The sequence below is a fragment of the Delphinapterus leucas genome, chromosome 20 (genome assembly GCF_059928025.1).
Source record: "Delphinapterus leucas isolate spDelLeu-1000000601 "Yukka" chromosome 20, BTC_Dleu_Yukka2, whole genome shotgun sequence".
NCBI lineage: Eukaryota > Metazoa > Chordata > Mammalia > Artiodactyla > Monodontidae > Delphinapterus > Delphinapterus leucas.
The window spans coordinates 26,085,471-26,097,204 of record NC_143148.1 but is presented as its reverse complement, the minus strand read 5'-3'; the positions used below and the strand labels follow the sequence as shown (position 1 = coordinate 26,097,204).

At 46.9% G+C, this 11,734-nt stretch overlaps 1 long non-coding RNA gene across 2 annotated transcripts in view; it reads left to right on the top strand.

The window, feature by feature from the left end:
- Positions 1-11,734, top strand: part of LOC149744632 (uncharacterized) — a 57,523-nt gene that overhangs the window by 34,385 nt on the left and 11,404 nt on the right. The window contains exon 4 of one of the 2 annotated variants that reach the window (XR_016390960.1): positions 6-508. The exons of the other annotated variant lie outside the window; for it this stretch is intronic. This is a non-coding gene — a long non-coding RNA (uncharacterized LOC149744632). Of the gene's footprint in view, positions 1-5; positions 509-11,734 lie in introns of those variants that run through there. 2 annotated transcript variants of the gene reach the window in all.

Genomic DNA, 11,734 nt, shown 5'->3' with positions numbered 1-11,734 from the left:
TACAGTGTGACACCATCAACAAGGCAGTAAGCGCCACGAGGACGTATGTGCCCGGTGCCAGGCTAATATTAGGTGTTTAATAAAATAGTAAAAACACAAATTAACAAAAGCCAGCACTGTGCTGTGGGCTGGTGGAGGACAAGACGTGGACCTGCTCGCAGGTACTGTGAGCCAGACAGGGAAATGGACAGGCACAGCAGGCCATGTCTTCACTGTTCTGGTTTTTAAACCTCACAAGGGACCACAGCTCTTGCTTTGCAAAATGACTGAGACATTTCCCAATTTCTTCAGAAGGATTTGTTTTGCCTTCTGGTTCCCTGTCATAATTTCCAATATTGTGCCAACTCATCCCTCTGTGTTGGGGGTCATCAGGGGAGGCACAGACAGACAGTGGAAGGAGAAAAGTTCTACAGGGCACGATAATCCTCTGAAAGGTTTCAGCCGGCCAGGGGCCCGAGAACTGACGGTCTGCTGCTCGCAGAGACCTGTTTGACGAATCGTTTGCCAAAGAGCCTGGCCAGCGGGAGCTTTGACCTTGGAGAGAGAGCAATCTGTCTTCATGGAAACACACTGTCATAAGCACATGTCTCAATTTTGCTTGGGCAGGCGCTGGGGCTGCGTGAGAAGAGAGCCTTGGACATGGCTAAGGAGGAAAAATGTGTGGCCCGTCCAGGGGCAGGGAAGCAGCTAAAATTAACCCAGAGTGACCCTGGAGAGTGGGGCTGGAAATCAGTACGTTTCCCTCCAGTGGCGGCGAGTCCCCAGCAAGGCCAGCAACTCAGTCACTCCTTCCTTGGGGAGCTAAAGGGCCCCTCACCTCCCATCTTCCTTGACCAGGCTCTCCACTGGTCACCAAGGACAAGCGGGGAGGGCATCTTTGGAGGCAGTACCTTTGGCATCTTGGTCCCTGGCAGCAAAAGCCATACACTGGCCCTGCTTCATCCTGAAGGTCAAGGAGGAGACACCCTAAGGGACAGGGTGGCTGATAAATCTGGTGTCTCCACAGTCGCCTCTCTGAGGACCCGGCTGAGCCGTTCCCCTCTGTCTGTGTTGACAGCTCGGGGGTAGATTTATCTGCCAGGATCTGGGGCTGGTGCAGAAGCAGCCAACTCATGAATCTGGAGGAAAGGCATTGACTGAAGCCCGGGGTTTGCTTATTAAAGAAGAGAAAGGACGGGAAGAAGAGCTCAGAGCTCCTGCCGGGCCCCTGTTTTGAGTGACACCGGATGGGGTATTATGGGATGGCTGGGCTGGGCTATTTTGGGATGAATTGGACAAATAATGTCCTTGGGGAGAAAATAAAAGCCAGAGGTGCTCTGAGAAGCTAATCATTGGCAACTGATAAGGAGACATTTGCCAGGGAGCGGCAAGTGAGGGGCTTCCGAGGGCCTGGTGCTGAGGCTCACAGCCCCAAAGCAAACCACAGGGCTCTGCTGTCAGAATAATGGGTTATCCTGCCCATGACCTGCATGGGGTCACGGGGTCTAAGACCTAGAGAAGAGGGAAGGTTTCCATCATTCTGAGGTGGAGCCACAGTCAGTCTGCCTGGAGGCACAGGGCTGGACAAGATGACCTCCAAAGAGATTCTTCCAGGAAAGCTGTGAGTTATCTCCCAATTTTTTGTGGATGTTGTCTTTTCTTGTCTTCTGTGTGAATGTTTGATTGTTTGCCAGAGCTGTTTTTGAGAACTAAATGTCGGGGAGCCAGAGATCCAGTCCAGAGATTTCAAAAGGGTGATGTTCTGTGTATTTGTTGCCGTTCTATCTTCACTTTCCACAAGGTAGGGGCAGACACTGCAACCCATAAGCCTGGCCTCAGTGCAAGCCATTTGCTCAGCCCTGACCCCAGCCAGAGACATGATGGAGCTCAAATCAGCTCCACAAAGGCGTCCCCAAGTGGCGCAAGTGGGGAAGAGGGAGTCCCAGGACTAGGCGGACAGGATTTGTTAAGTAGCTACAAAGGGGAATTGAGAACATCCCAAACTCAATGTGAATGGCGCAGCAAGCAATTACCAAGTGTCACCCAATAGCTCTACCCAATAGCTAACAATTACCAAGTATTACCCAATGTCTCCAGCAGGGCCAAAGCACCATCAGACTGGCCCAGAGCAGCTTTATCTGAGCATATATGTCTGTTCCACACCACATTTATCCTCAATTTAATTTTACCGTCTATGATGGTTAATTTATGTGTCAATTTGACCAGGACTTGAGATGCCCAGATATTTGGCTAGACATTATTCTAGATGTGTCTGTGACAGCATTTCCAGGTGAGATTAGCATTTGAATTGGTAGAATAAGTAAAGCAGATGGCTCTCCCCATCAAATCCACTGAGGGCCTGACTAGAAAAAAATTCACCCCCTGGGCTTCCCTGGTGGCGCAGTGGTTGGGAGTCCGCCTGCCGATGCAGGGGACGCGGGTTCGTGCCCCGGTCCGGGAGGATCCCACATGCCGCGGAGCGGCTGGGCCCCTGAGCCATGGCCGCTGAGCCTGCACGTCCAGAGCCTGTGCTCCGCAGCGGGAGAGGCCACAACAGTGAGAGGCCCGCGTACAGGAAAAAAAAAAAAAAAATTCACCCTCTACCTGGTTACTTGAGCTTTGATCCCCTCCTGCACGTGAAGTGGGACTTACACTGTTGGCACCCCTGGTTCTCAGGCCTCTGAGCTCAGGCTGAAACTGTACCACCAGCTTTCCTGGGCCTCCAGCTTGCAGATGGCAGATCAGGGGACTTTTGGACTTCCATAACCACACGGGCCAATTTCTAATAATAAATCTGTATGTGTGTGTTGTGTGTGTGTGTATCCTATTAGTTTCATTTCTCTGGAGAACACTAACACTCTCCATCCCCCTCCTAGGGTGATATTGACCTACCGCAGCCTGGAAAATATTTTTATTCTTTGGATAAGGGTACTCTTATCTCCTATAAAAGTTTAAAATTAGATCTGCGAACCATGGTTAACTAGTTATTAATATTTCAAAAGGAAATAACACTCGGAAGACAACCACGTCAAGGCCAGCATCATATAAATCCCACTTATATTTAAGGCAAAACCCACCAAAATCTTCTTCTAACTGCTTTTTGACTTTGGGGGTCGGTATATGCCAGTTAACCAGTCTTAGAAGGTTGCATACATTGCCCATGTTCAAGCAACTGGAGAAAGATAAAATACTCTCCAGTTTCATCTTCAGACAATTGATGCCCTGTGGGCTTGAACGGCCAGGTCTTCCGATATTTCAGAAGAATTCAGACCTCTAGAGTTTTATGTGATTCCCCAAACTGATGTTTTCAATCAGCAAGGAGGTGATTTGATCACCATGAAGAAATAAACCGTGACTGAGTGGCAGTCTGCCCATTGACAAATGTCTGCTATACCTGATTTGGGATCCTGGCGTTCCTGCGTGAGTGACGGTAATTTCATTTTCTGGTGTTTTGGATTCTACGTTCTTTTTTAAATTGACATCAAAGGGTCATGGGGAGATAGTAGAGGGAAGCGAAGGGAAGGAATGAAAAGAAATCGGCATAATCCTAGGCAAGTCCCTTCTTCTGTAAAAGTACTTAGATGAATCTTAGATGAGTTCCGAGATGCCATAAAAGGGCACAATTCAAAGTGTGAAGGTCCAGTGATTGAGAGGGAGAATCAGAGAGAGCAATGACAGCTTTCCAGGCTAGACTAGGGCGGCCTGGCCTCCCGACGCCCCCCAGAGACCCTCTTTAAAATGAAAGCTGCATGTTCTGCAAAGGTTCCTCTTCTACTGGCTAACCATGAACAGTCACTGACCTGCTAAAAGGAAAGTCCTCAGGTCACTCTAATCTATGTTCTACACACTGATCGACAACACAGGGAGAGTCACACCCCCACCCAGAAATGTGTAACTCAATAGCACTGTGAAGGTGGGAGCAGAATTTGCCCCTGAAAGCCTGCTATGAACAGCAGAAAATATGGGTGATTTCATTATCTGAGATTGCTTTGTCATATTTCTGCTGAACCAAAGGATAACTGAAATGAACATTAATAATTCAGGACCACGGCCAGGGCTGCAGAACCTCTGGGCCCTGCCCCTCCCAGCCTTGGGCTCCTCCTGGGTTTGGCCCTAGAGACAGCCTGGACCCCCATGGCCGTGAGGAGCCCCAGAGGCAAGGTCTGTGCCATTTCTCAAGGTTAGTCAAGTCCGAGGGGTTTTCTGATCCTCGAAGGAGAAGGAGTACTTACGGAACAGAGATGGGTCAATCCCCAGACCCAGCCTGTGGTAAGGTCTCCTGGGCAGTGTCCAGAAATGGGGGTCTGTCCCAGACCAGAGTTTGCTTCCTTCTTTTGGTGCCATTTTCTTCAAAGGTAGCCATGGGTTTTCTTTTGACCAAAGGGACAGGTTACGGTGAATCTTGAACAGAGCCTTCCTTCCTATCTGATCTCTTTCTCCACCTCACTGTTCTCCCCCTCCCCCACCTTCTCCTGTTTCTTCTCTCTCCTCCCCTCTCCCTCTGCCCCTTTTCTTCTCTTTCACTCCATTTATTTTCCCTCTTGCTTTAGTAGAATTCTAGCATGACAAAGCCAAAAATGCTCCTAGAGGATTCCAATGCCAGGGGTAGCAAACTCAAATGCCCTTGGGGGCCAGCAAGTCACATAATTGTAAAGGAAGCAGGGCATTAGTTGATTGATAAAAGAACAAGAGAGGTCATGGATTAGTACTTGCCAAGCAAATGGGTGGGAAGTCATTTAAACCCTTGTCAGCATGAAAACCCAAGATGGCAGATCACGCCTGCCTCTGGGACAGGATGGCTAGGCCTTGAGAGGTTTTCTTTAGAAGGGAAAACCTAAGGAACAGAGATTCTGTGGCTCCTTGCAATTGAGTAAAGTGACAGTCTTTTGACAAACCTCAGAAACAAGCTCCAGAAACCACCCCCAATCTCTCCCTGTTAATACTCCACAAATTGTCCATCCTGCCCACCACAAAGCTTCAGCATCAGAGATGTGCTTCTTTGGTCACCGAGCTGTAGCGTGTTGACATGTACCCTCCCCAGAACATGTAGCCCACTAAGCCTTTGTCAGTCGTGCAAGTTCTCTATTATTGTACGACAAATTAACACAAACTCTGTGGTTTAAAAGGACACACATTTATCATCTCACAGTTTTTGTGGGTCAGAAATCTGAGCACAACTTAGCTGGGTCCTCTACATCCAGTGTCTCACAAGGCTGTGATCTACATATCAGCCAGGGCTGAGATCTCATCTGAAAGCTCCCCTGGGAAAGATTTACTTCCAAACTCACACCGTTGTTGGCAGGATTCAGTTCTTTGTGGGTTATTGGACTGAGAGCTCCTGTTTCCTACTGGCCATTACCCAGAGGCCGACCTCGGTTCCCTGCCACATGGGCCTCTCCAACCTGACTTCTTGTTCACCAGGAGCATGCAAGCTGAGAAAGCAATACAGAGTCTGCTAGTAAGATGCACGGTAATCTTTTCTAATCGAATCACGGAAGCAGCATTCCCTCAGTGCCGAAGTATTCTACTGGCTAGAAGGGGACAGGTTTGTACAGGCTGTGAATACCAGGGGGCAAAGATCACGGGGGCCATCTTATGAGTGACCTACAACACAAGTCATTAATATGAATTCGGTTACCAGCTCTTTACAGCAAAGTGGTTGGGTGACAGCAGGGGGATTTTGACAAAAGGAGGAAGGAGGGACAATTTTGGAAACTGGGTTCTGTCCAGGTTGGGCCTGGTGAGAAAGCTGGGAACTGCCAGTAAGCCAAATATGGGTTTCCCAGAGACTTGCATCCCTATTTGTAGACAGGTGGAAGCAAGGAGAACTAGGCCATTCCATGTGGTTTTTCTCCATTTGTCCCTGTGCCATGGCTTTGGCACTAAGTCATAAACTGAACCTCCCCCATTGCTAAGACTGGCACTAAGTCTGCATTGTCCCAGTCACCAAAGCATCCAACCTCTCCCTCTACAGCCTAAAAGACATCCAACTCTAGCTTCCTGTGTATATCGCCCCCGAAGCCTGTGCCACAAATACTGAGCTGTTCCCTGGTCTGCTGCTAAAATCCCAGGCCCAACACTGTGGAGATTAGCCTTGTTGCTTACATCTTGGACATTGTGGTTCCCTGTGTTTTTAAAGCCACAGCATTCTCCCTGGAGAAGTTATATAAAGGAACTCTCACTTTATTAAAAGACCGCCGACAGAGACACATCATTATTCAAGATTGGCTTAACAAAGGCTTAATAAAGAAAACAATGAGAAGATATTAACTCATTTGCCTCATGTTTGAGAACCTGACAGATCTGAGAGGTAGGGTTTTTTTTCAACATAAGTGATGGATCAAATCTGTTTGCACTGGAAATTGGCTAATGTGCTGATGCCCCAGAAATCTTGTGCTGAAGCCAAGAAGACATTAAACCTGTCTAAATGCATGAGCCACCTCCCCACCCACAAAGCTCACCACCACCCAAGCCAGACCCTTCAGAAGCTGAAAAGTGTTGCACACGAAGCCAGGAGTCTGTTTCATTTCCCTTACATAGCAACTTACCATTCTCGTCCACTTATTTTAAGCAAATTATTCAGCCAAGTTGACAAGCATGAAAAAAACATGACCTACCCTGGGCTTTTCAAAAGAGATTTTCTCCTAAATATGATTCATTGTGCTCTGATCTCTCACTGTATTTTTATCAAATGTTCCATGCCAGCTCTTAAAAGGACACTGTCAACTCCACTGGTTATGGCTGATTTCTTTGACTCTATTGTCAGATGAATCCCTTATCAACCTGCAATAGAAAATTCTACCTTCCAGAATCTCTGGGAGATGCCCAAAGGAGCCTTTGGGAGTTTGGAGACAGACATGTATCAAATAACGATGATATGCCAGTCCCCATTCTAAGTGCAATGGTACCAACTATTAAAAAGGCATATATTGTCCCTGACCTCATGAGATTATATTCTAGAAGGGGAGACAGACTATAAACAAATAAAGGATTATATGACTCAAATAACATTGGACATTGGTAAGTGCTCTGAGGATAATAGAACAGGTGGTGTAACGTGGACTGATGGGGTAGAGCGGATTGGGAATGCAGAAATTCTTCCCTGGGAAACACCATTTGTGTGGAGTTCTGAGTGAAGGGGGGTGAGTCAAACAAGGTTCTAGGGGAAAATCATTCCAATAGAGGGAGCAGTGGCTCTCCATCTCCCCTATTGTGGATGCCACAAATCAAGCTAAGTAAAGTGATTGACATTATAGATTGTGTGACAGAAGGCCAGGTCTTCCCCTGACCAGAAAGAAGTGGGTGGATCTACAAGGGAGGCTCCTGGGATGAGGGCTGTCATCTCCACAGGAAGCATCAAGGGTATTGCAGCAGGGAGCACTCTGCCTTCTTTATTATTCCATCCCCAGAATCTAGCTTAGAATCTGGCTAAGTAGGTACTCAGTATAGGTAGTGGAATAAGAAAATGAATGGTAAATGGGAGTAAAGGGCTTAGAAGAATACAACTAGCTAACCAAAGCTCACAGATTAATCATCCCTAGTATGCAGTGTCAAGGAGGCATGTCACACCTTCTGGATAATAATTATTAACTACCATTCATTGAGCACTTATTATGCCCAATGCATTCGCTGAGCATTATAGTAGGCGATTTATATGTGTTACTTCTTTTAATCCTCCCAAAACTCTTTAAGAAAGGTATTATTTTCTTGCTACATGCAAAGATATTGAATCACAATGATCTACAGCACTAATCCACCTCACTTGTAAGTAGCTGTGGGAAATGATGGAGGATAAAATCTGGGACATTTCATGACAGTCCTGTATCCCACCTCAACTTGATGCCATTGTACCAGTGGAGAAGTCTTAGGAGAATTTGCCTCTAATGGTTTCTGGTATTCTTAGCCCTGGGTTGGTGATTCTGTGACTTTCCCATTTTCCTTGCACTTCATTATATATCCATTCATTCAAATGTATTTCTGAGCACCCACTATGTGCCAGGCACTGTACCGGAGATATATCATTAAACAGAACTGATTCTAGAACTGCTGACCTACTCCCAAGAGGTGATTCTTGGCATGTGGTACAAGAAGAACACAGAGAGACCGGCAAAACAATAACTCCTATCTGTTTTCTGCTCAGCCCCTACATCCATGGGCAAGATGTTTCTAAAACATATGGGCATTCTTTCAGCCAGCATATCATAACAGGGAGACAAGTGGGGAAGAAATAATAGTGAGAAGCGCTGAACACAAATACAATATGACAGAAAGCAAAGTCTTAGCCAGTACCAGGGCTGTTCCCTTTGACAACAGAGGGTAGGAAGTCACAGTGGCCAATCTCCTCTGTGGTCAGATTTGGCAGCTAGTCTCTTTTTCAGAGCAATTCAGATTCAAAGCCCCCCACCCCCCATCCCTCCTCGCATATAATGTCAGCCTGAAGCATCCCCTTGTTTTATCCTTGTTCACTTTCAGTTCCAATCCACCTCCCAGGCAACCCACCAGCCTTCCCTCTCCCAACATGTATCTTCTTCATGTTGTCATCGGATGTCTCTCCCAGCTCTCTTTTGGATTTTGATGGCAAGAAAAGGAGAGCTTCTTCCTCTATTGGGCAGAGGAAGGAGAGTAATATCTATCTGACAAATATCAGAGAGACTGAGGATGCTGGGCTTTCTCTTCAGGCATCTCTCAGATACATCTTCATGGAAACCGGGTACAATCCCCTGCTTTGCATTGCACTAAAGGCATGATGTGTATGCTCATTGCACTAGGGCTGTGCCGTCTCACAGAGGACTTCACACCTGTCTCTGGGAAAGGAAAACACTGCCACTCACCTGTTTCTCCCATCAGTTTTCATGCTGTCTCAACTCCCCTGGTTTTTAAGCCTCAAACAATTCAAACAGCCTGTGCCTACATCTCTCCTCTTTGGAGAACCTAATCCTAATAACCTGCCATCACCCCCTATTAGCTGAGTGATCTTGGATGAGTTTCTAAAGTTTTCTGGGCTTCGTTTCCCTGTCTATAAAATGGGGATAAAAATACTCACCTCATTCAAGCTCCTGTGACTCTGTGCCTATCTCTTTACAGAATCCCTGGCCCAGTGGAAACATGAAATTGATGTGTCTCCATCCTGGGCGCTCATTGGAATCACCCAGCGAGCCTTTAAAAACACTGATGTCCAGTCTCCAGCTCAGACCCATGAAACTGAAACCTCCGGAGGGTGGGAACATGGGCATCAGTACTATTTAGGACTCCCTAGGTGATTCTAATTTGCAGCTAGAAAGACAGCCACTTCACTAAATAAATGGTAGCTATTATGGTTGTTGCTGTTGCTGTGTATAATCCACATTGTCCAGATGCAAAGCCAAAGGAGACCTCTAAGAAAAAAACACTTGCTTGTATTGGAAAATAGTGGAGTGCTTGTTATTCTCAGGCAAGCCCCTCTCATCTTTCAGAGGAAACTAAATGAACCTCAGAAATCCATAGCCCATGGCACAGGATCTTAGGTAAAAGGCACCTAATCAACAATTTCAAGGATAATTGGCAAATTGGCTCTTCATAAGAGGGAAGTAATCTGAATTAAGCACCGTGAGTTAGCAGGGAGAGGTGCCTGGAGCTCTGGGCTCTGGGCATATGCCACATCTGCATAAATGAATCAGTCCCAGGAACACGGGCCCCTTCCCCACGTGACCTGCAGCACGGCTCCACATCTAGATCGGCAGATAAAGGCATTCAGAGAGGGGAGCCCGTTTGGCCAATTTTTTTTTTTTTTTTTTTTTTTTTTGCGGTACGCGGGCCTCTCACTGCTGTGCCCTCTCCCGTTGTGGAGCACAGGCTCCGGACGCACAGGTTCAGCGGCCATGGCTCACGGGCCCAGCTGCTCTGCGGCATGTGGGATCCTCCCGGACCGGGGCACGAACCCGTGTCCCCTGCATCGGCAGGCGGACTCTCAACCACTGCGCCACCAGGGAAACCCCCGTTTGGCAAGTTTGAAATCTAAAGTCGTAGCTGTTTGATCTAGAGTAATGGGAGTGCGAACCTTGGTGACAACACAAACCCACACAGGCAAACGTGAGAGTGAATCCCAGGAAACAAAACAGACTCGTGTTCCGTTTGTGGTCTGATTGGAACACGCTGCCCATTTTGTAACGTCGCTACCTTGTGGTGGGATTTATGAATTCCATGTCTTCAAAAGCAATTTTTTAAAAAAGGGAAGGGAATTTTTAAAAGGAACAATTTCCTTTCCCTGTGTCCCTCTACCTCTGAATTGGAGTCAGAGCTCTCATTATTTCATTAGCTGGTCTCATTCCCTCGATGGTGACTGGGTTCATGAGCATTTGATTTAAGCTGCAATTAAAGTTCTAATCACAGAAATACATTTTCTGGAGATAATTGGGTACATTATGCCAGCTTTTTGTCCCGTTAGCCAGCTCTAATTGTTGGCCGGTAAATTAAAAGCAAGTGCAAGTAAATAGTTCATCCAAAGACACATCAAAGAGAAGGAAGTCATGTTCCCATTGATCAAGGACTCACCCTCTGCCCCGACCAGGATTCTTGCCTTTGCTCACCAATCCATCACTCTTGTCTAAACAACGTATGGGTAGCAAGCATTTTCATTGCTCCTCACAGGTTAGAATAAAAAGCTCTTGAGAGAATGGTTTTCTATCTTGCTTTTGCCTTGCATATCCTGCTTCTTCCTTTCTTCTTCCATGCAGTGAGGCTCCCAAAATGAGATACAAGGTCTTTTTCATCTTTTTCCCCACCTTCCTCTTGTATAAGCCCATAGCAGTAGCTTGAGCTAAAGAAAGACTTTTCACTGTTTTTTTCTTGCAGGGTTGGCAGAGCAATCAAAATATAAAATAGTTTTCTTCTGCAGGTTACAACTCCCTTCACTGGGGGAGAGAGGGTGGGTGGTACCTCACGCAGCAGAGAAATTTGAGTTATTGGATGGGGGGATTAAAATATATCAAAGGAAGATGGCTGATCTTTACCATTCTTCCAGAGAATTGCACACTGGTTTTCTTTGGGAAAGCCCCTTTTCCCCTCTCAGCCTATATAGATTGAGAGCTATGGTAGATCGTATTACTGCTTGCAAATGCTCACTCACTTCTCTCTCCATGGGAAAAGCATACCTCCCAGCCCCTAGGACACTGTCTTAGCCGTGTGAATATCTTTGGCCAATAGAATATAGGTGGTCATGCATGACACACCATGTCTAAGTAGAAGCTTCAAATTGATTGTGTGGGTCAGCTCAGTTTCCTGCTCTTCTGCACGTAGGAGCTGTTCCTGCAGCCTGAATGAGAAGGCACATGGTGGGGAGCCCAGCAGAACCCAGCAGGGCCGTAGAAACTATGGCCGACCCATGGCCACCGACATTTAACACTAGAGGGAAATACTTAGCAGAGCCAGCGAAGTACGGTGCGTCTTCTCTAGGAGAGACAGAGGCAATGTTCCCTAGAGGGCATGCAGCTGGAAGTGGGGAGATGGAGCTGCTGCCCCTTTCTTGCCATCACAAAGTTAGAAAATAAGACCTGGATGTGTAGGAGAACCAGTCTGAGGCACAGAGAAGCCAGGCCTTGGGACATCACCTGAGCTTGGACCAGACCCCGTTGAAAGCTGATCCTCCCCTGGACATTTTGCTCAGGAGAGCCAGCTTTCTCTTTGCGCAGGTATGTTTGCATTGAGTTTTCTGTCACTTGCAACTGAAAGACTTCTCACTGAAACAGATTCCAAATTTGAGGTCCTTATTCTCTCAGAC